The 17,207-nt window shown below is 41.2% G+C and overlaps 34 non-coding genes across 34 annotated transcripts; all 34 read left to right on the plus strand.

Annotated features, from left to right (window-relative positions):
- The first annotated feature begins 37 nt into the window (after positions 1-37).
- On the plus strand, positions 38-156 carry LOC147554526 (5S ribosomal RNA). The gene has a single exon (XR_015235737.1). It is a non-coding gene; the product is annotated as a 5S ribosomal RNA (ribosomal RNA).
- Positions 157-547: 391 nt separating this feature from the next.
- On the plus strand, positions 548-666 carry LOC147554527 (5S ribosomal RNA). Its single transcript, XR_015235769.1, has one exon. It is a non-coding gene; the product is annotated as a 5S ribosomal RNA (ribosomal RNA).
- A 391-nt stretch (positions 667-1,057) lies between these two features.
- LOC147554528 (5S ribosomal RNA) lies at positions 1,058-1,176 on the plus strand. The gene has a single exon (XR_015235780.1). It is a non-coding gene; the product is annotated as a 5S ribosomal RNA (ribosomal RNA).
- A 391-nt stretch (positions 1,177-1,567) lies between these two features.
- Positions 1,568-1,686, plus strand: LOC147554529 (5S ribosomal RNA). Its single transcript, XR_015235791.1, has one exon. It is a non-coding gene; the product is annotated as a 5S ribosomal RNA (ribosomal RNA).
- Positions 1,687-2,077: 391 nt separating this feature from the next.
- On the plus strand, positions 2,078-2,196 carry LOC147554530 (5S ribosomal RNA). Its single transcript, XR_015235802.1, has one exon. It is a non-coding gene; the product is annotated as a 5S ribosomal RNA (ribosomal RNA).
- A 391-nt stretch (positions 2,197-2,587) lies between these two features.
- Positions 2,588-2,707, plus strand: LOC147554531 (5S ribosomal RNA). The gene has a single exon (XR_015235760.1). It is a non-coding gene; the product is annotated as a 5S ribosomal RNA (ribosomal RNA).
- A 391-nt stretch (positions 2,708-3,098) lies between these two features.
- Positions 3,099-3,217, plus strand: LOC147554532 (5S ribosomal RNA). Its single transcript, XR_015235743.1, has one exon. It is a non-coding gene; the product is annotated as a 5S ribosomal RNA (ribosomal RNA).
- A 391-nt stretch (positions 3,218-3,608) lies between these two features.
- On the plus strand, positions 3,609-3,727 carry LOC147554533 (5S ribosomal RNA). Its single transcript, XR_015235754.1, has one exon. It is a non-coding gene; the product is annotated as a 5S ribosomal RNA (ribosomal RNA).
- Positions 3,728-4,118: 391 nt separating this feature from the next.
- Positions 4,119-4,237, plus strand: LOC147554534 (5S ribosomal RNA). The gene has a single exon (XR_015235761.1). It is a non-coding gene; the product is annotated as a 5S ribosomal RNA (ribosomal RNA).
- Positions 4,238-4,628: 391 nt separating this feature from the next.
- LOC147554535 (5S ribosomal RNA) lies at positions 4,629-4,747 on the plus strand. The gene has a single exon (XR_015235762.1). It is a non-coding gene; the product is annotated as a 5S ribosomal RNA (ribosomal RNA).
- A 391-nt stretch (positions 4,748-5,138) lies between these two features.
- LOC147554536 (5S ribosomal RNA) lies at positions 5,139-5,257 on the plus strand. Its single transcript, XR_015235763.1, has one exon. It is a non-coding gene; the product is annotated as a 5S ribosomal RNA (ribosomal RNA).
- Positions 5,258-5,648: 391 nt separating this feature from the next.
- On the plus strand, positions 5,649-5,767 carry LOC147554537 (5S ribosomal RNA). The gene has a single exon (XR_015235764.1). It is a non-coding gene; the product is annotated as a 5S ribosomal RNA (ribosomal RNA).
- Positions 5,768-6,158: 391 nt separating this feature from the next.
- Positions 6,159-6,277, plus strand: LOC147554538 (5S ribosomal RNA). The gene has a single exon (XR_015235765.1). It is a non-coding gene; the product is annotated as a 5S ribosomal RNA (ribosomal RNA).
- A 391-nt stretch (positions 6,278-6,668) lies between these two features.
- Positions 6,669-6,787, plus strand: LOC147554539 (5S ribosomal RNA). The gene has a single exon (XR_015235766.1). It is a non-coding gene; the product is annotated as a 5S ribosomal RNA (ribosomal RNA).
- A 391-nt stretch (positions 6,788-7,178) lies between these two features.
- LOC147554540 (5S ribosomal RNA) lies at positions 7,179-7,297 on the plus strand. Its single transcript, XR_015235767.1, has one exon. It is a non-coding gene; the product is annotated as a 5S ribosomal RNA (ribosomal RNA).
- Positions 7,298-7,688: 391 nt separating this feature from the next.
- On the plus strand, positions 7,689-7,807 carry LOC147554541 (5S ribosomal RNA). Its single transcript, XR_015235768.1, has one exon. It is a non-coding gene; the product is annotated as a 5S ribosomal RNA (ribosomal RNA).
- A 391-nt stretch (positions 7,808-8,198) lies between these two features.
- On the plus strand, positions 8,199-8,317 carry LOC147554542 (5S ribosomal RNA). Its single transcript, XR_015235770.1, has one exon. It is a non-coding gene; the product is annotated as a 5S ribosomal RNA (ribosomal RNA).
- Positions 8,318-8,708: 391 nt separating this feature from the next.
- On the plus strand, positions 8,709-8,827 carry LOC147554543 (5S ribosomal RNA). The gene has a single exon (XR_015235771.1). It is a non-coding gene; the product is annotated as a 5S ribosomal RNA (ribosomal RNA).
- A 391-nt stretch (positions 8,828-9,218) lies between these two features.
- On the plus strand, positions 9,219-9,337 carry LOC147554544 (5S ribosomal RNA). The gene has a single exon (XR_015235772.1). It is a non-coding gene; the product is annotated as a 5S ribosomal RNA (ribosomal RNA).
- Positions 9,338-9,728: 391 nt separating this feature from the next.
- LOC147554545 (5S ribosomal RNA) lies at positions 9,729-9,847 on the plus strand. Its single transcript, XR_015235773.1, has one exon. It is a non-coding gene; the product is annotated as a 5S ribosomal RNA (ribosomal RNA).
- Positions 9,848-10,238: 391 nt separating this feature from the next.
- On the plus strand, positions 10,239-10,357 carry LOC147554546 (5S ribosomal RNA). Its single transcript, XR_015235774.1, has one exon. It is a non-coding gene; the product is annotated as a 5S ribosomal RNA (ribosomal RNA).
- A 391-nt stretch (positions 10,358-10,748) lies between these two features.
- LOC147554547 (5S ribosomal RNA) lies at positions 10,749-10,867 on the plus strand. The gene has a single exon (XR_015235775.1). It is a non-coding gene; the product is annotated as a 5S ribosomal RNA (ribosomal RNA).
- A 391-nt stretch (positions 10,868-11,258) lies between these two features.
- LOC147554548 (5S ribosomal RNA) lies at positions 11,259-11,377 on the plus strand. The gene has a single exon (XR_015235776.1). It is a non-coding gene; the product is annotated as a 5S ribosomal RNA (ribosomal RNA).
- A 391-nt stretch (positions 11,378-11,768) lies between these two features.
- On the plus strand, positions 11,769-11,887 carry LOC147554549 (5S ribosomal RNA). Its single transcript, XR_015235777.1, has one exon. It is a non-coding gene; the product is annotated as a 5S ribosomal RNA (ribosomal RNA).
- Positions 11,888-12,278: 391 nt separating this feature from the next.
- Positions 12,279-12,397, plus strand: LOC147554550 (5S ribosomal RNA). Its single transcript, XR_015235778.1, has one exon. It is a non-coding gene; the product is annotated as a 5S ribosomal RNA (ribosomal RNA).
- A 391-nt stretch (positions 12,398-12,788) lies between these two features.
- LOC147554551 (5S ribosomal RNA) lies at positions 12,789-12,907 on the plus strand. The gene has a single exon (XR_015235779.1). It is a non-coding gene; the product is annotated as a 5S ribosomal RNA (ribosomal RNA).
- A 391-nt stretch (positions 12,908-13,298) lies between these two features.
- On the plus strand, positions 13,299-13,417 carry LOC147554552 (5S ribosomal RNA). Its single transcript, XR_015235781.1, has one exon. It is a non-coding gene; the product is annotated as a 5S ribosomal RNA (ribosomal RNA).
- A 391-nt stretch (positions 13,418-13,808) lies between these two features.
- Positions 13,809-13,927, plus strand: LOC147554553 (5S ribosomal RNA). The gene has a single exon (XR_015235782.1). It is a non-coding gene; the product is annotated as a 5S ribosomal RNA (ribosomal RNA).
- A 391-nt stretch (positions 13,928-14,318) lies between these two features.
- On the plus strand, positions 14,319-14,437 carry LOC147554554 (5S ribosomal RNA). The gene has a single exon (XR_015235783.1). It is a non-coding gene; the product is annotated as a 5S ribosomal RNA (ribosomal RNA).
- Positions 14,438-14,828: 391 nt separating this feature from the next.
- On the plus strand, positions 14,829-14,947 carry LOC147554555 (5S ribosomal RNA). Its single transcript, XR_015235784.1, has one exon. It is a non-coding gene; the product is annotated as a 5S ribosomal RNA (ribosomal RNA).
- A 391-nt stretch (positions 14,948-15,338) lies between these two features.
- LOC147554556 (5S ribosomal RNA) lies at positions 15,339-15,457 on the plus strand. Its single transcript, XR_015235785.1, has one exon. It is a non-coding gene; the product is annotated as a 5S ribosomal RNA (ribosomal RNA).
- Positions 15,458-15,848: 391 nt separating this feature from the next.
- LOC147554557 (5S ribosomal RNA) lies at positions 15,849-15,967 on the plus strand. The gene has a single exon (XR_015235786.1). It is a non-coding gene; the product is annotated as a 5S ribosomal RNA (ribosomal RNA).
- A 391-nt stretch (positions 15,968-16,358) lies between these two features.
- Positions 16,359-16,477, plus strand: LOC147554558 (5S ribosomal RNA). Its single transcript, XR_015235787.1, has one exon. It is a non-coding gene; the product is annotated as a 5S ribosomal RNA (ribosomal RNA).
- A 391-nt stretch (positions 16,478-16,868) lies between these two features.
- LOC147554559 (5S ribosomal RNA) lies at positions 16,869-16,987 on the plus strand. The gene has a single exon (XR_015235788.1). It is a non-coding gene; the product is annotated as a 5S ribosomal RNA (ribosomal RNA).
- The last annotated feature ends 220 nt before the right edge of the window (positions 16,988-17,207 follow it).

Here is a 17,207-nt window from a genome sequence, read left to right on the forward strand (position 1 = left end):
CGATGAGAACAAGTAGTAATCAGTGTGAAATACTAACGGATGCGATCATACCAGCACTAATCCACCGGATCCCATCAGAACTCCGAAGTTAAGCGTGCTTGGGCGAGAGTAGTACTAGGATGGGTGACCTCCTGGGAAGTCCTCGTGTTGCATCCCTTTTTGCTCCTTAATTTTTTTTTCATCGTCCCGTCGGAGAGAGGGGGAAGTAAATAACCTGCCAAAGGCGGGTTAGGACCGTCGGATTTCCTAAAAAATGTTGTTTTCCGCATCATCCGTCCATTTTTCAGAATTTTGTTAAAGTCGAGGAAAATATCGGACCCTTATATTATTTATTTAAGGACTCTAAATTCAATATGGGTAATTTAGGGAAATTCTTTTAGTTAGCGAATAATAAATGAAAATGCTTAATAACTTGGATCTCCCAAAAGGTCAAACAAACCGGGGAGAAGGAGTGTTTATTCTTACATCGTATCACTACAGAGTGCGTAAAAATGAGAAATAGGAGCCCGCCGATGAGAACAAGTAGTAATCAGTGTGAAATACTAACGGATGCGATCATACCAGCACTAATCCACCGGATCCCATCAGAACTCCGAAGTTAAGCGTGCTTGGGCGAGAGTAGTACTAGGATGGGTGACCTCCTGGGAAGTCCTCGTGTTGCATCCCTTTTTGCTCCTTAATTTTTTTTTCATCGTCCCGTCGGAGAGAGGGGGAAGTAAATAACCTGCCAAAGGCGGGTTAGGACCGTCGGATTTCCTAAAAAATGTTGTTTTCCGCATCATCCGTCCATTTTTCAGAATTTTGTTAAAGTCGAGGAAAATATCGGACCCTTATATTATTTATTTAAGGACTCTAAATTCAATATGGGTAATTTAGGGAAATTCTTTTAGTTAGCGAATAATAAATGAAAATGCTTAATAACTTGGATCTCCCAAAAGGTCAAACAAACCGGGGAGAAGGAGTGTTTATTCTTACATCGTATCACTACAGAGTGCGTAAAAATGAGAAATAGGAGCCCGCCGATGAGAACAAGTAGTAATCAGTGTGAAATACTAACGGATGCGATCATACCAGCACTAATCCACCGGATCCCATCAGAACTCCGAAGTTAAGCGTGCTTGGGCGAGAGTAGTACTAGGATGGGTGACCTCCTGGGAAGTCCTCGTGTTGCATCCCTTTTTGCTCCTTAATTTTTTTTTCATCGTCCCGTCGGAGAGAGGGGGAAGTAAATAACCTGCCAAAGGCGGGTTAGGACCGTCGGATTTCCTAAAAAATGTTGTTTTCCGCATCATCCGTCCATTTTTCAGAATTTTGTTAAAGTCGAGGAAAATATCGGACCCTTATATTATTTATTTAAGGACTCTAAATTCAATATGGGTAATTTAGGGAAATTCTTTTAGTTAGCGAATAATAAATGAAAATGCTTAATAACTTGGATCTCCCAAAAGGTCAAACAAACCGGGGAGAAGGAGTGTTTATTCTTACATCGTATCACTACAGAGTGCGTAAAAATGAGAAATAGGAGCCCGCCGATGAGAACAAGTAGTAATCAGTGTGAAATACTAACGGATGCGATCATACCAGCACTAATCCACCGGATCCCATCAGAACTCCGAAGTTAAGCGTGCTTGGGCGAGAGTAGTACTAGGATGGGTGACCTCCTGGGAAGTCCTCGTGTTGCATCCCTTTTTGCTCCTTAATTTTTTTTTCATCGTCCCGTCGGAGAGAGGGGGAAGTAAATAACCTGCCAAAGGCGGGTTAGGACCGTCGGATTTCCTAAAAAATGTTGTTTTCCGCATCATCCGTCCATTTTTCAGAATTTTGTTAAAGTCGAGGAAAATATCGGACCCTTATATTATTTATTTAAGGACTCTAAATTCAATATGGGTAATTTAGGGAAATTCTTTTAGTTAGCGAATAATAAATGAAAATGCTTAATAACTTGGATCTCCCAAAAGGTCAAACAAACCGGGGAGAAGGAGTGTTTATTCTTACATCGTATCACTACAGAGTGCGTAAAAATGAGAAATAGGAGCCCGCCGATGAGAACAAGTAGTAATCAGTGTGAAATACTAACGGATGCGATCATACCAGCACTAATCCACCGGATCCCATCAGAACTCCGAAGTTAAGCGTGCTTGGGCGAGAGTAGTACTAGGATGGGTGACCTCCTGGGAAGTCCTCGTGTTGCATCCCTTTTTGCTCCTTAATTTTTTTTTCATCGTCCCGTCGGAGAGAGGGGGAAGTAAATAACCTGCCAAAGGCGGGTTAGGACCGTCGGATTTCCTAAAAAATGTTGTTTTCCGCATCATCCGTCCATTTTTCAGAATTTTGTTAAAGTCGAGGAAAATATCGGACCCTTATATTATTTATTTAAGGACTCTAAATTCAATATGGGTAATTTAGGGAAATTCTTTTAGTTAGCGAATAATAAATGAAAATGCTTAATAACTTGGATCTCCCAAAAGGTCAAACAAACCGGGGAGAAGGAGTGTTTATTCTTACATCGTATCACTACAGAGTGCGTAAAAATGAGAAATAGGAGCCCGCCGATGAGAACAAGTAGTAATCAGTGTGAAATACTAACGGATGCGATCATACCAGCACTAATCCACCGGATCCCATCAGAACTCCGAAGTTAAGCGTGCTTGGGCTGAGAGTAGTACTAGGATGGGTGACCTCCTGGGAAGTCCTCGTGTTGCATCCCTTTTTGCTCCTTAATTTTTTTTTCATCGTCCCGTCGGAGAGAGGGGGAAGTAAATAACCTGCCAAAGGCGGGTTAGGACCGTCGGATTTCCTAAAAAATGTTGTTTTCCGCATCATCCGTCCATTTTTCAGAATTTTGTTAAAGTCGAGGAAAATATCGGACCCTTATATTATTTATTTAAGGACTCTAAATTCAATATGGGTAATTTAGGGAAATTCTTTTAGTTAGCGAATAATAAATGAAAATGCTTAATAACTTGGATCTCCCAAAAGGTCAAACAAACCGGGGAGAAGGAGTGTTTATTCTTACATCGTATCACTACAGAGTGCGTAAAAATGAGAAATAGGAGCCCGCCGATGAGAACAAGTAGTAATCAGTGTGAAATACTAACGGATGCGATCATACCAGCACTAATCCACCGGATCCCATCAGAACTCCGAAGTTAAGCGTGCTTGGGCGAGAGTAGTACTAGGATGGGTGACCTCCTGGGAAGTCCTCGTGTTGCATCCCTTTTTGCTCCTTAATTTTTTTTTCATCGTCCCGTCGGAGAGAGGGGGAAGTAAATAACCTGCCAAAGGCGGGTTAGGACCGTCGGATTTCCTAAAAAATGTTGTTTTCCGCATCATCCGTCCATTTTTCAGAATTTTGTTAAAGTCGAGGAAAATATCGGACCCTTATATTATTTATTTAAGGACTCTAAATTCAATATGGGTAATTTAGGGAAATTCTTTTAGTTAGCGAATAATAAATGAAAATGCTTAATAACTTGGATCTCCCAAAAGGTCAAACAAACCGGGGAGAAGGAGTGTTTATTCTTACATCGTATCACTACAGAGTGCGTAAAAATGAGAAATAGGAGCCCGCCGATGAGAACAAGTAGTAATCAGTGTGAAATACTAACGGATGCGATCATACCAGCACTAATCCACCGGATCCCATCAGAACTCCGAAGTTAAGCGTGCTTGGGCGAGAGTAGTACTAGGATGGGTGACCTCCTGGGAAGTCCTCGTGTTGCATCCCTTTTTGCTCCTTAATTTTTTTTTCATCGTCCCGTCGGAGAGAGGGGGAAGTAAATAACCTGCCAAAGGCGGGTTAGGACCGTCGGATTTCCTAAAAAATGTTGTTTTCCGCATCATCCGTCCATTTTTCAGAATTTTGTTAAAGTCGAGGAAAATATCGGACCCTTATATTATTTATTTAAGGACTCTAAATTCAATATGGGTAATTTAGGGAAATTCTTTTAGTTAGCGAATAATAAATGAAAATGCTTAATAACTTGGATCTCCCAAAAGGTCAAACAAACCGGGGAGAAGGAGTGTTTATTCTTACATCGTATCACTACAGAGTGCGTAAAAATGAGAAATAGGAGCCCGCCGATGAGAACAAGTAGTAATCAGTGTGAAATACTAACGGATGCGATCATACCAGCACTAATCCACCGGATCCCATCAGAACTCCGAAGTTAAGCGTGCTTGGGCGAGAGTAGTACTAGGATGGGTGACCTCCTGGGAAGTCCTCGTGTTGCATCCCTTTTTGCTCCTTAATTTTTTTTTCATCGTCCCGTCGGAGAGAGGGGGAAGTAAATAACCTGCCAAAGGCGGGTTAGGACCGTCGGATTTCCTAAAAAATGTTGTTTTCCGCATCATCCGTCCATTTTTCAGAATTTTGTTAAAGTCGAGGAAAATATCGGACCCTTATATTATTTATTTAAGGACTCTAAATTCAATATGGGTAATTTAGGGAAATTCTTTTAGTTAGCGAATAATAAATGAAAATGCTTAATAACTTGGATCTCCCAAAAGGTCAAACAAACCGGGGAGAAGGAGTGTTTATTCTTACATCGTATCACTACAGAGTGCGTAAAAATGAGAAATAGGAGCCCGCCGATGAGAACAAGTAGTAATCAGTGTGAAATACTAACGGATGCGATCATACCAGCACTAATCCACCGGATCCCATCAGAACTCCGAAGTTAAGCGTGCTTGGGCGAGAGTAGTACTAGGATGGGTGACCTCCTGGGAAGTCCTCGTGTTGCATCCCTTTTTGCTCCTTAATTTTTTTTTCATCGTCCCGTCGGAGAGAGGGGGAAGTAAATAACCTGCCAAAGGCGGGTTAGGACCGTCGGATTTCCTAAAAAATGTTGTTTTCCGCATCATCCGTCCATTTTTCAGAATTTTGTTAAAGTCGAGGAAAATATCGGACCCTTATATTATTTATTTAAGGACTCTAAATTCAATATGGGTAATTTAGGGAAATTCTTTTAGTTAGCGAATAATAAATGAAAATGCTTAATAACTTGGATCTCCCAAAAGGTCAAACAAACCGGGGAGAAGGAGTGTTTATTCTTACATCGTATCACTACAGAGTGCGTAAAAATGAGAAATAGGAGCCCGCCGATGAGAACAAGTAGTAATCAGTGTGAAATACTAACGGATGCGATCATACCAGCACTAATCCACCGGATCCCATCAGAACTCCGAAGTTAAGCGTGCTTGGGCGAGAGTAGTACTAGGATGGGTGACCTCCTGGGAAGTCCTCGTGTTGCATCCCTTTTTGCTCCTTAATTTTTTTTTCATCGTCCCGTCGGAGAGAGGGGGAAGTAAATAACCTGCCAAAGGCGGGTTAGGACCGTCGGATTTCCTAAAAAATGTTGTTTTCCGCATCATCCGTCCATTTTTCAGAATTTTGTTAAAGTCGAGGAAAATATCGGACCCTTATATTATTTATTTAAGGACTCTAAATTCAATATGGGTAATTTAGGGAAATTCTTTTAGTTAGCGAATAATAAATGAAAATGCTTAATAACTTGGATCTCCCAAAAGGTCAAACAAACCGGGGAGAAGGAGTGTTTATTCTTACATCGTATCACTACAGAGTGCGTAAAAATGAGAAATAGGAGCCCGCCGATGAGAACAAGTAGTAATCAGTGTGAAATACTAACGGATGCGATCATACCAGCACTAATCCACCGGATCCCATCAGAACTCCGAAGTTAAGCGTGCTTGGGCGAGAGTAGTACTAGGATGGGTGACCTCCTGGGAAGTCCTCGTGTTGCATCCCTTTTTGCTCCTTAATTTTTTTTTCATCGTCCCGTCGGAGAGAGGGGGAAGTAAATAACCTGCCAAAGGCGGGTTAGGACCGTCGGATTTCCTAAAAAATGTTGTTTTCCGCATCATCCGTCCATTTTTCAGAATTTTGTTAAAGTCGAGGAAAATATCGGACCCTTATATTATTTATTTAAGGACTCTAAATTCAATATGGGTAATTTAGGGAAATTCTTTTAGTTAGCGAATAATAAATGAAAATGCTTAATAACTTGGATCTCCCAAAAGGTCAAACAAACCGGGGAGAAGGAGTGTTTATTCTTACATCGTATCACTACAGAGTGCGTAAAAATGAGAAATAGGAGCCCGCCGATGAGAACAAGTAGTAATCAGTGTGAAATACTAACGGATGCGATCATACCAGCACTAATCCACCGGATCCCATCAGAACTCCGAAGTTAAGCGTGCTTGGGCGAGAGTAGTACTAGGATGGGTGACCTCCTGGGAAGTCCTCGTGTTGCATCCCTTTTTGCTCCTTAATTTTTTTTTCATCGTCCCGTCGGAGAGAGGGGGAAGTAAATAACCTGCCAAAGGCGGGTTAGGACCGTCGGATTTCCTAAAAAATGTTGTTTTCCGCATCATCCGTCCATTTTTCAGAATTTTGTTAAAGTCGAGGAAAATATCGGACCCTTATATTATTTATTTAAGGACTCTAAATTCAATATGGGTAATTTAGGGAAATTCTTTTAGTTAGCGAATAATAAATGAAAATGCTTAATAACTTGGATCTCCCAAAAGGTCAAACAAACCGGGGAGAAGGAGTGTTTATTCTTACATCGTATCACTACAGAGTGCGTAAAAATGAGAAATAGGAGCCCGCCGATGAGAACAAGTAGTAATCAGTGTGAAATACTAACGGATGCGATCATACCAGCACTAATCCACCGGATCCCATCAGAACTCCGAAGTTAAGCGTGCTTGGGCGAGAGTAGTACTAGGATGGGTGACCTCCTGGGAAGTCCTCGTGTTGCATCCCTTTTTGCTCCTTAATTTTTTTTTCATCGTCCCGTCGGAGAGAGGGGGAAGTAAATAACCTGCCAAAGGCGGGTTAGGACCGTCGGATTTCCTAAAAAATGTTGTTTTCCGCATCATCCGTCCATTTTTCAGAATTTTGTTAAAGTCGAGGAAAATATCGGACCCTTATATTATTTATTTAAGGACTCTAAATTCAATATGGGTAATTTAGGGAAATTCTTTTAGTTAGCGAATAATAAATGAAAATGCTTAATAACTTGGATCTCCCAAAAGGTCAAACAAACCGGGGAGAAGGAGTGTTTATTCTTACATCGTATCACTACAGAGTGCGTAAAAATGAGAAATAGGAGCCCGCCGATGAGAACAAGTAGTAATCAGTGTGAAATACTAACGGATGCGATCATACCAGCACTAATCCACCGGATCCCATCAGAACTCCGAAGTTAAGCGTGCTTGGGCGAGAGTAGTACTAGGATGGGTGACCTCCTGGGAAGTCCTCGTGTTGCATCCCTTTTTGCTCCTTAATTTTTTTTTCATCGTCCCGTCGGAGAGAGGGGGAAGTAAATAACCTGCCAAAGGCGGGTTAGGACCGTCGGATTTCCTAAAAAATGTTGTTTTCCGCATCATCCGTCCATTTTTCAGAATTTTGTTAAAGTCGAGGAAAATATCGGACCCTTATATTATTTATTTAAGGACTCTAAATTCAATATGGGTAATTTAGGGAAATTCTTTTAGTTAGCGAATAATAAATGAAAATGCTTAATAACTTGGATCTCCCAAAAGGTCAAACAAACCGGGGAGAAGGAGTGTTTATTCTTACATCGTATCACTACAGAGTGCGTAAAAATGAGAAATAGGAGCCCGCCGATGAGAACAAGTAGTAATCAGTGTGAAATACTAACGGATGCGATCATACCAGCACTAATCCACCGGATCCCATCAGAACTCCGAAGTTAAGCGTGCTTGGGCGAGAGTAGTACTAGGATGGGTGACCTCCTGGGAAGTCCTCGTGTTGCATCCCTTTTTGCTCCTTAATTTTTTTTTCATCGTCCCGTCGGAGAGAGGGGGAAGTAAATAACCTGCCAAAGGCGGGTTAGGACCGTCGGATTTCCTAAAAAATGTTGTTTTCCGCATCATCCGTCCATTTTTCAGAATTTTGTTAAAGTCGAGGAAAATATCGGACCCTTATATTATTTATTTAAGGACTCTAAATTCAATATGGGTAATTTAGGGAAATTCTTTTAGTTAGCGAATAATAAATGAAAATGCTTAATAACTTGGATCTCCCAAAAGGTCAAACAAACCGGGGAGAAGGAGTGTTTATTCTTACATCGTATCACTACAGAGTGCGTAAAAATGAGAAATAGGAGCCCGCCGATGAGAACAAGTAGTAATCAGTGTGAAATACTAACGGATGCGATCATACCAGCACTAATCCACCGGATCCCATCAGAACTCCGAAGTTAAGCGTGCTTGGGCGAGAGTAGTACTAGGATGGGTGACCTCCTGGGAAGTCCTCGTGTTGCATCCCTTTTTGCTCCTTAATTTTTTTTTCATCGTCCCGTCGGAGAGAGGGGGAAGTAAATAACCTGCCAAAGGCGGGTTAGGACCGTCGGATTTCCTAAAAAATGTTGTTTTCCGCATCATCCGTCCATTTTTCAGAATTTTGTTAAAGTCGAGGAAAATATCGGACCCTTATATTATTTATTTAAGGACTCTAAATTCAATATGGGTAATTTAGGGAAATTCTTTTAGTTAGCGAATAATAAATGAAAATGCTTAATAACTTGGATCTCCCAAAAGGTCAAACAAACCGGGGAGAAGGAGTGTTTATTCTTACATCGTATCACTACAGAGTGCGTAAAAATGAGAAATAGGAGCCCGCCGATGAGAACAAGTAGTAATCAGTGTGAAATACTAACGGATGCGATCATACCAGCACTAATCCACCGGATCCCATCAGAACTCCGAAGTTAAGCGTGCTTGGGCGAGAGTAGTACTAGGATGGGTGACCTCCTGGGAAGTCCTCGTGTTGCATCCCTTTTTGCTCCTTAATTTTTTTTTCATCGTCCCGTCGGAGAGAGGGGGAAGTAAATAACCTGCCAAAGGCGGGTTAGGACCGTCGGATTTCCTAAAAAATGTTGTTTTCCGCATCATCCGTCCATTTTTCAGAATTTTGTTAAAGTCGAGGAAAATATCGGACCCTTATATTATTTATTTAAGGACTCTAAATTCAATATGGGTAATTTAGGGAAATTCTTTTAGTTAGCGAATAATAAATGAAAATGCTTAATAACTTGGATCTCCCAAAAGGTCAAACAAACCGGGGAGAAGGAGTGTTTATTCTTACATCGTATCACTACAGAGTGCGTAAAAATGAGAAATAGGAGCCCGCCGATGAGAACAAGTAGTAATCAGTGTGAAATACTAACGGATGCGATCATACCAGCACTAATCCACCGGATCCCATCAGAACTCCGAAGTTAAGCGTGCTTGGGCGAGAGTAGTACTAGGATGGGTGACCTCCTGGGAAGTCCTCGTGTTGCATCCCTTTTTGCTCCTTAATTTTTTTTTCATCGTCCCGTCGGAGAGAGGGGGAAGTAAATAACCTGCCAAAGGCGGGTTAGGACCGTCGGATTTCCTAAAAAATGTTGTTTTCCGCATCATCCGTCCATTTTTCAGAATTTTGTTAAAGTCGAGGAAAATATCGGACCCTTATATTATTTATTTAAGGACTCTAAATTCAATATGGGTAATTTAGGGAAATTCTTTTAGTTAGCGAATAATAAATGAAAATGCTTAATAACTTGGATCTCCCAAAAGGTCAAACAAACCGGGGAGAAGGAGTGTTTATTCTTACATCGTATCACTACAGAGTGCGTAAAAATGAGAAATAGGAGCCCGCCGATGAGAACAAGTAGTAATCAGTGTGAAATACTAACGGATGCGATCATACCAGCACTAATCCACCGGATCCCATCAGAACTCCGAAGTTAAGCGTGCTTGGGCGAGAGTAGTACTAGGATGGGTGACCTCCTGGGAAGTCCTCGTGTTGCATCCCTTTTTGCTCCTTAATTTTTTTTTCATCGTCCCGTCGGAGAGAGGGGGAAGTAAATAACCTGCCAAAGGCGGGTTAGGACCGTCGGATTTCCTAAAAAATGTTGTTTTCCGCATCATCCGTCCATTTTTCAGAATTTTGTTAAAGTCGAGGAAAATATCGGACCCTTATATTATTTATTTAAGGACTCTAAATTCAATATGGGTAATTTAGGGAAATTCTTTTAGTTAGCGAATAATAAATGAAAATGCTTAATAACTTGGATCTCCCAAAAGGTCAAACAAACCGGGGAGAAGGAGTGTTTATTCTTACATCGTATCACTACAGAGTGCGTAAAAATGAGAAATAGGAGCCCGCCGATGAGAACAAGTAGTAATCAGTGTGAAATACTAACGGATGCGATCATACCAGCACTAATCCACCGGATCCCATCAGAACTCCGAAGTTAAGCGTGCTTGGGCGAGAGTAGTACTAGGATGGGTGACCTCCTGGGAAGTCCTCGTGTTGCATCCCTTTTTGCTCCTTAATTTTTTTTTCATCGTCCCGTCGGAGAGAGGGGGAAGTAAATAACCTGCCAAAGGCGGGTTAGGACCGTCGGATTTCCTAAAAAATGTTGTTTTCCGCATCATCCGTCCATTTTTCAGAATTTTGTTAAAGTCGAGGAAAATATCGGACCCTTATATTATTTATTTAAGGACTCTAAATTCAATATGGGTAATTTAGGGAAATTCTTTTAGTTAGCGAATAATAAATGAAAATGCTTAATAACTTGGATCTCCCAAAAGGTCAAACAAACCGGGGAGAAGGAGTGTTTATTCTTACATCGTATCACTACAGAGTGCGTAAAAATGAGAAATAGGAGCCCGCCGATGAGAACAAGTAGTAATCAGTGTGAAATACTAACGGATGCGATCATACCAGCACTAATCCACCGGATCCCATCAGAACTCCGAAGTTAAGCGTGCTTGGGCGAGAGTAGTACTAGGATGGGTGACCTCCTGGGAAGTCCTCGTGTTGCATCCCTTTTTGCTCCTTAATTTTTTTTTCATCGTCCCGTCGGAGAGAGGGGGAAGTAAATAACCTGCCAAAGGCGGGTTAGGACCGTCGGATTTCCTAAAAAATGTTGTTTTCCGCATCATCCGTCCATTTTTCAGAATTTTGTTAAAGTCGAGGAAAATATCGGACCCTTATATTATTTATTTAAGGACTCTAAATTCAATATGGGTAATTTAGGGAAATTCTTTTAGTTAGCGAATAATAAATGAAAATGCTTAATAACTTGGATCTCCCAAAAGGTCAAACAAACCGGGGAGAAGGAGTGTTTATTCTTACATCGTATCACTACAGAGTGCGTAAAAATGAGAAATAGGAGCCCGCCGATGAGAACAAGTAGTAATCAGTGTGAAATACTAACGGATGCGATCATACCAGCACTAATCCACCGGATCCCATCAGAACTCCGAAGTTAAGCGTGCTTGGGCGAGAGTAGTACTAGGATGGGTGACCTCCTGGGAAGTCCTCGTGTTGCATCCCTTTTTGCTCCTTAATTTTTTTTTCATCGTCCCGTCGGAGAGAGGGGGAAGTAAATAACCTGCCAAAGGCGGGTTAGGACCGTCGGATTTCCTAAAAAATGTTGTTTTCCGCATCATCCGTCCATTTTTCAGAATTTTGTTAAAGTCGAGGAAAATATCGGACCCTTATATTATTTATTTAAGGACTCTAAATTCAATATGGGTAATTTAGGGAAATTCTTTTAGTTAGCGAATAATAAATGAAAATGCTTAATAACTTGGATCTCCCAAAAGGTCAAACAAACCGGGGAGAAGGAGTGTTTATTCTTACATCGTATCACTACAGAGTGCGTAAAAATGAGAAATAGGAGCCCGCCGATGAGAACAAGTAGTAATCAGTGTGAAATACTAACGGATGCGATCATACCAGCACTAATCCACCGGATCCCATCAGAACTCCGAAGTTAAGCGTGCTTGGGCGAGAGTAGTACTAGGATGGGTGACCTCCTGGGAAGTCCTCGTGTTGCATCCCTTTTTGCTCCTTAATTTTTTTTTCATCGTCCCGTCGGAGAGAGGGGGAAGTAAATAACCTGCCAAAGGCGGGTTAGGACCGTCGGATTTCCTAAAAAATGTTGTTTTCCGCATCATCCGTCCATTTTTCAGAATTTTGTTAAAGTCGAGGAAAATATCGGACCCTTATATTATTTATTTAAGGACTCTAAATTCAATATGGGTAATTTAGGGAAATTCTTTTAGTTAGCGAATAATAAATGAAAATGCTTAATAACTTGGATCTCCCAAAAGGTCAAACAAACCGGGGAGAAGGAGTGTTTATTCTTACATCGTATCACTACAGAGTGCGTAAAAATGAGAAATAGGAGCCCGCCGATGAGAACAAGTAGTAATCAGTGTGAAATACTAACGGATGCGATCATACCAGCACTAATCCACCGGATCCCATCAGAACTCCGAAGTTAAGCGTGCTTGGGCGAGAGTAGTACTAGGATGGGTGACCTCCTGGGAAGTCCTCGTGTTGCATCCCTTTTTGCTCCTTAATTTTTTTTTCATCGTCCCGTCGGAGAGAGGGGGAAGTAAATAACCTGCCAAAGGCGGGTTAGGACCGTCGGATTTCCTAAAAAATGTTGTTTTCCGCATCATCCGTCCATTTTTCAGAATTTTGTTAAAGTCGAGGAAAATATCGGACCCTTATATTATTTATTTAAGGACTCTAAATTCAATATGGGTAATTTAGGGAAATTCTTTTAGTTAGCGAATAATAAATGAAAATGCTTAATAACTTGGATCTCCCAAAAGGTCAAACAAACCGGGGAGAAGGAGTGTTTATTCTTACATCGTATCACTACAGAGTGCGTAAAAATGAGAAATAGGAGCCCGCCGATGAGAACAAGTAGTAATCAGTGTGAAATACTAACGGATGCGATCATACCAGCACTAATCCACCGGATCCCATCAGAACTCCGAAGTTAAGCGTGCTTGGGCGAGAGTAGTACTAGGATGGGTGACCTCCTGGGAAGTCCTCGTGTTGCATCCCTTTTTGCTCCTTAATTTTTTTTTCATCGTCCCGTCGGAGAGAGGGGGAAGTAAATAACCTGCCAAAGGCGGGTTAGGACCGTCGGATTTCCTAAAAAATGTTGTTTTCCGCATCATCCGTCCATTTTTCAGAATTTTGTTAAAGTCGAGGAAAATATCGGACCCTTATATTATTTATTTAAGGACTCTAAATTCAATATGGGTAATTTAGGGAAATTCTTTTAGTTAGCGAATAATAAATGAAAATGCTTAATAACTTGGATCTCCCAAAAGGTCAAACAAACCGGGGAGAAGGAGTGTTTATTCTTACATCGTATCACTACAGAGTGCGTAAAAATGAGAAATAGGAGCCCGCCGATGAGAACAAGTAGTAATCAGTGTGAAATACTAACGGATGCGATCATACCAGCACTAATCCACCGGATCCCATCAGAACTCCGAAGTTAAGCGTGCTTGGGCGAGAGTAGTACTAGGATGGGTGACCTCCTGGGAAGTCCTCGTGTTGCATCCCTTTTTGCTCCTTAATTTTTTTTTCATCGTCCCGTCGGAGAGAGGGGGAAGTAAATAACCTGCCAAAGGCGGGTTAGGACCGTCGGATTTCCTAAAAAATGTTGTTTTCCGCATCATCCGTCCATTTTTCAGAATTTTGTTAAAGTCGAGGAAAATATCGGACCCTTATATTATTTATTTAAGGACTCTAAATTCAATATGGGTAATTTAGGGAAATTCTTTTAGTTAGCGAATAATAAATGAAAATGCTTAATAACTTGGATCTCCCAAAAGGTCAAACAAACCGGGGAGAAGGAGTGTTTATTCTTACATCGTATCACTACAGAGTGCGTAAAAATGAGAAATAGGAGCCCGCCGATGAGAACAAGTAGTAATCAGTGTGAAATACTAACGGATGCGATCATACCAGCACTAATCCACCGGATCCCATCAGAACTCCGAAGTTAAGCGTGCTTGGGCGAGAGTAGTACTAGGATGGGTGACCTCCTGGGAAGTCCTCGTGTTGCATCCCTTTTTGCTCCTTAATTTTTTTTTCATCGTCCCGTCGGAGAGAGGGGGAAGTAAATAACCTGCCAAAGGCGGGTTAGGACCGTCGGATTTCCTAAAAAATGTTGTTTTCCGCATCATCCGTCCATTTTTCAGAATTTTGTTAAAGTCGAGGAAAATATCGGACCCTTATATTATTTATTTAAGGACTCTAAATTCAATATGGGTAATTTAGGGAAATTCTTTTAGTTAGCGAATAATAAATGAAAATGCTTAATAACTTGGATCTCCCAAAAGGTCAAACAAACCGGGGAGAAGGAGTGTTTATTCTTACATCGTATCACTACAGAGTGCGTAAAAATGAGAAATAGGAGCCCGCCGATGAGAACAAGTAGTAATCAGTGTGAAATACTAACGGATGCGATCATACCAGCACTAATCCACCGGATCCCATCAGAACTCCGAAGTTAAGCGTGCTTGGGCGAGAGTAGTACTAGGATGGGTGACCTCCTGGGAAGTCCTCGTGTTGCATCCCTTTTTGCTCCTTAATTTTTTTTTCATCGTCCCGTCGGAGAGAGGGGGAAGTAAATAACCTGCCAAAGGCGGGTTAGGACCGTCGGATTTCCTAAAAAATGTTGTTTTCCGCATCATCCGTCCATTTTTCAGAATTTTGTTAAAGTCGAGGAAAATATCGGACCCTTATATTATTTATTTAAGGACTCTAAATTCAATATGGGTAATTTAGGGAAATTCTTTTAGTTAGCGAATAATAAATGAAAATGCTTAATAACTTGGATCTCCCAAAAGGTCAAACAAACCGGGGAGAAGGAGTGTTTATTCTTACATCGTATCACTACAGAGTGCGTAAAAATGAGAAATAGGAGCCCGCCGATGAGAACAAGTAGTAATCAGTGTGAAATACTAACGGATGCGATCATACCAGCACTAATCCACCGGATCCCATCAGAACTCCGAAGTTAAGCGTGCTTGGGCGAGAGTAGTACTAGGATGGGTGACCTCCTGGGAAGTCCTCGTGTTGCATCCCTTTTTGCTCCTTAATTTTTTTTTCATCGTCCCGTCGGAGAGAGGGGGAAGTAAATAACCTGCCAAAGGCGGGTTAGGACCGTCGGATTTCCTAAAAAATGTTGTTTTCCGCATCATCCGTCCATTTTTCAGAATTTTGTTAAAGTCGAGGAAAATATCGGACCCTTATATTATTTATTTAAGGACTCTAAATTCAATATGGGTAATTTAGGGAAATTCTTTTAGTTAGCGAATAATAAATGAAAATGCTTAATAACTTGGATCTCCCAAAAGGTCAAACAAACCGGGGAGAAGGAGTGTTTATTCTTACATCGTATCACTACAGAGTGCGTAAAAATGAGAAATAGGAGCCCGCCGATGAGAACAAGTAGTAATCAGTGTGAAATACTAACGGATGCGATCATACCAGCACTAATCCACCGGATCCCATCAGAACTCCGAAGTTAAGCGTGCTTGGGCGAGAGTAGTACTAGGATGGGTGACCTCCTGGGAAGTCCTCGTGTTGCATCCCTTTTTGCTCCTTAATTTTTTTTTCATCGTCCCGTCGGAGAGAGGGGGAAGTAAATAACCTGCCAAAGGCGGGTTAGGACCGTCGGATTTCCTAAAAAATGTTGTTTTCCGCATCATCCGTCCATTTTTCAGAATTTTGTTAAAGTCGAGGAAAATATCGGACCCTTATATTATTTATTTAAGGACTCTAAATTCAATATGGGTAATTTAGGGAAATTCTTTTAGTTAGCGAATAATAAATGAAAATGCTTAATAACTTGGATCTCCCAAAAGGTCAAACAAACCGGGGAGAAGGAGTGTTTATTCTTACATCGTATCACTACAGAGTGCGTAAAAATGAGAAATAGGAGCCCGCCGATGAGAACAAGTAGTAATCAGTGTGAAATACTAACGGATGCGATCATACCAGCACTAATCCACCGGATCCCATCAGAACTCCGAAGTTAAGCGTGCTTGGGCGAGAGTAGTACTAGGATGGGTGACCTCCTGGGAAGTCCTCGTGTTGCATCCCTTTTTGCTCCTTAATTTTTTTTTCATCGTCCCGTCGGAGAGAGGGGGAAGTAAATAACCTGCCAAAGGCGGGTTAGGACCGTCGGATTTCCTAAAAAATGTTGTTTTCCGCATCATCCGTCCATTTTTCAGAATTTTGTTAAAGTCGAGGAAAATATCGGACCCTTATATTATTTATTTAAGGACTCTAAATTCAATATGGGTAATTTAGGGAAATTCTTTTAGTTAGCGAATAATAAATGAAAATGCTTAATAACTTGGATCTCCCAAAAGGTCAAACAAACCGGGGAGAAGGAGTGTTTATTCTTACATCGTATCACTACAGAGTGCGTAAAAATGAGAAATAGGAGCCCGCCGATGAGAACAAGTAGTAATCAGTGTGAAATACTAACGGATGCGATCATACCAGCACTAATCCACCGGATCCCATCAGAACTCCGAAGTTAAGCGTGCTTGGGCGAGAGTAGTACTAGGATGGGTGACCTCCTGGGAAGTCCTCGTGTTGCATCCCTTTTTGCTCCTTAATTTTTTTTTCATCGTCCCGTCGGAGAGAGGGGGAAGTAAATAACCTGCCAAAGGCGGGTTAGGACCGTCGGATTTCCTAAAAAATGTTGTTTTCCGCATCATCCGTCCATTTTTCAGAATTTTGTTAAAGTCGAGGAAAATATCGGACCCTTATATTATTTATTTAAGGACTCTAAATTCAATATGGGTAATTTAGGGAAATTCTTTTAGTTAGCGAATAATAAATGAAAATGCTTAATAACTTGGATCTCCCAAAAGGTCAAACAAACCGGGGAGAAGGAGTGTTTATTCTTACATCGTATCACTACAGAGTGCGTAAAAATGAGAAATAGGAGCCCGCCGATGAGAACAAGTAGTAATCAGTGTGAAATACTAACGGATGCGATCATACCAGCACTAATCCACCGGATCCCATCAGAACTCCGAAGTTAAGCGTGCTTGGGCGAGAGTAGTACTAGGATGGGTGACCTCCTGGGAAGTCCTCGTGTTGCATCCCTTTTTGCTCCTTAATTTTTTTTTCATCGTCCCGTCGGAGAGAGGGGGAAGTAAATAACCTGCCAAAGGCGGGTTAGGACCGTCGGATTTCCTAAAAAATGTTGTTTTCCGCATCATCCGTCCATTTTTCAGAATTTTGTTAAAGTCGAGGAAAATATCGGACCCTTATATTATTTATTTAAGGACTCTAAATTCAATATGGGTAATTTAGGGAAATTCTT

This window comes from Eschscholzia californica, unplaced genomic scaffold, assembly GCF_041429995.1.
Source record: "Eschscholzia californica isolate CP2 unplaced genomic scaffold, dmEscCali1.0.p SCAF_216, whole genome shotgun sequence".
In the NCBI taxonomy this organism is placed as follows: domain Eukaryota; kingdom Viridiplantae; phylum Streptophyta; class Magnoliopsida; order Ranunculales; family Papaveraceae; genus Eschscholzia; species Eschscholzia californica.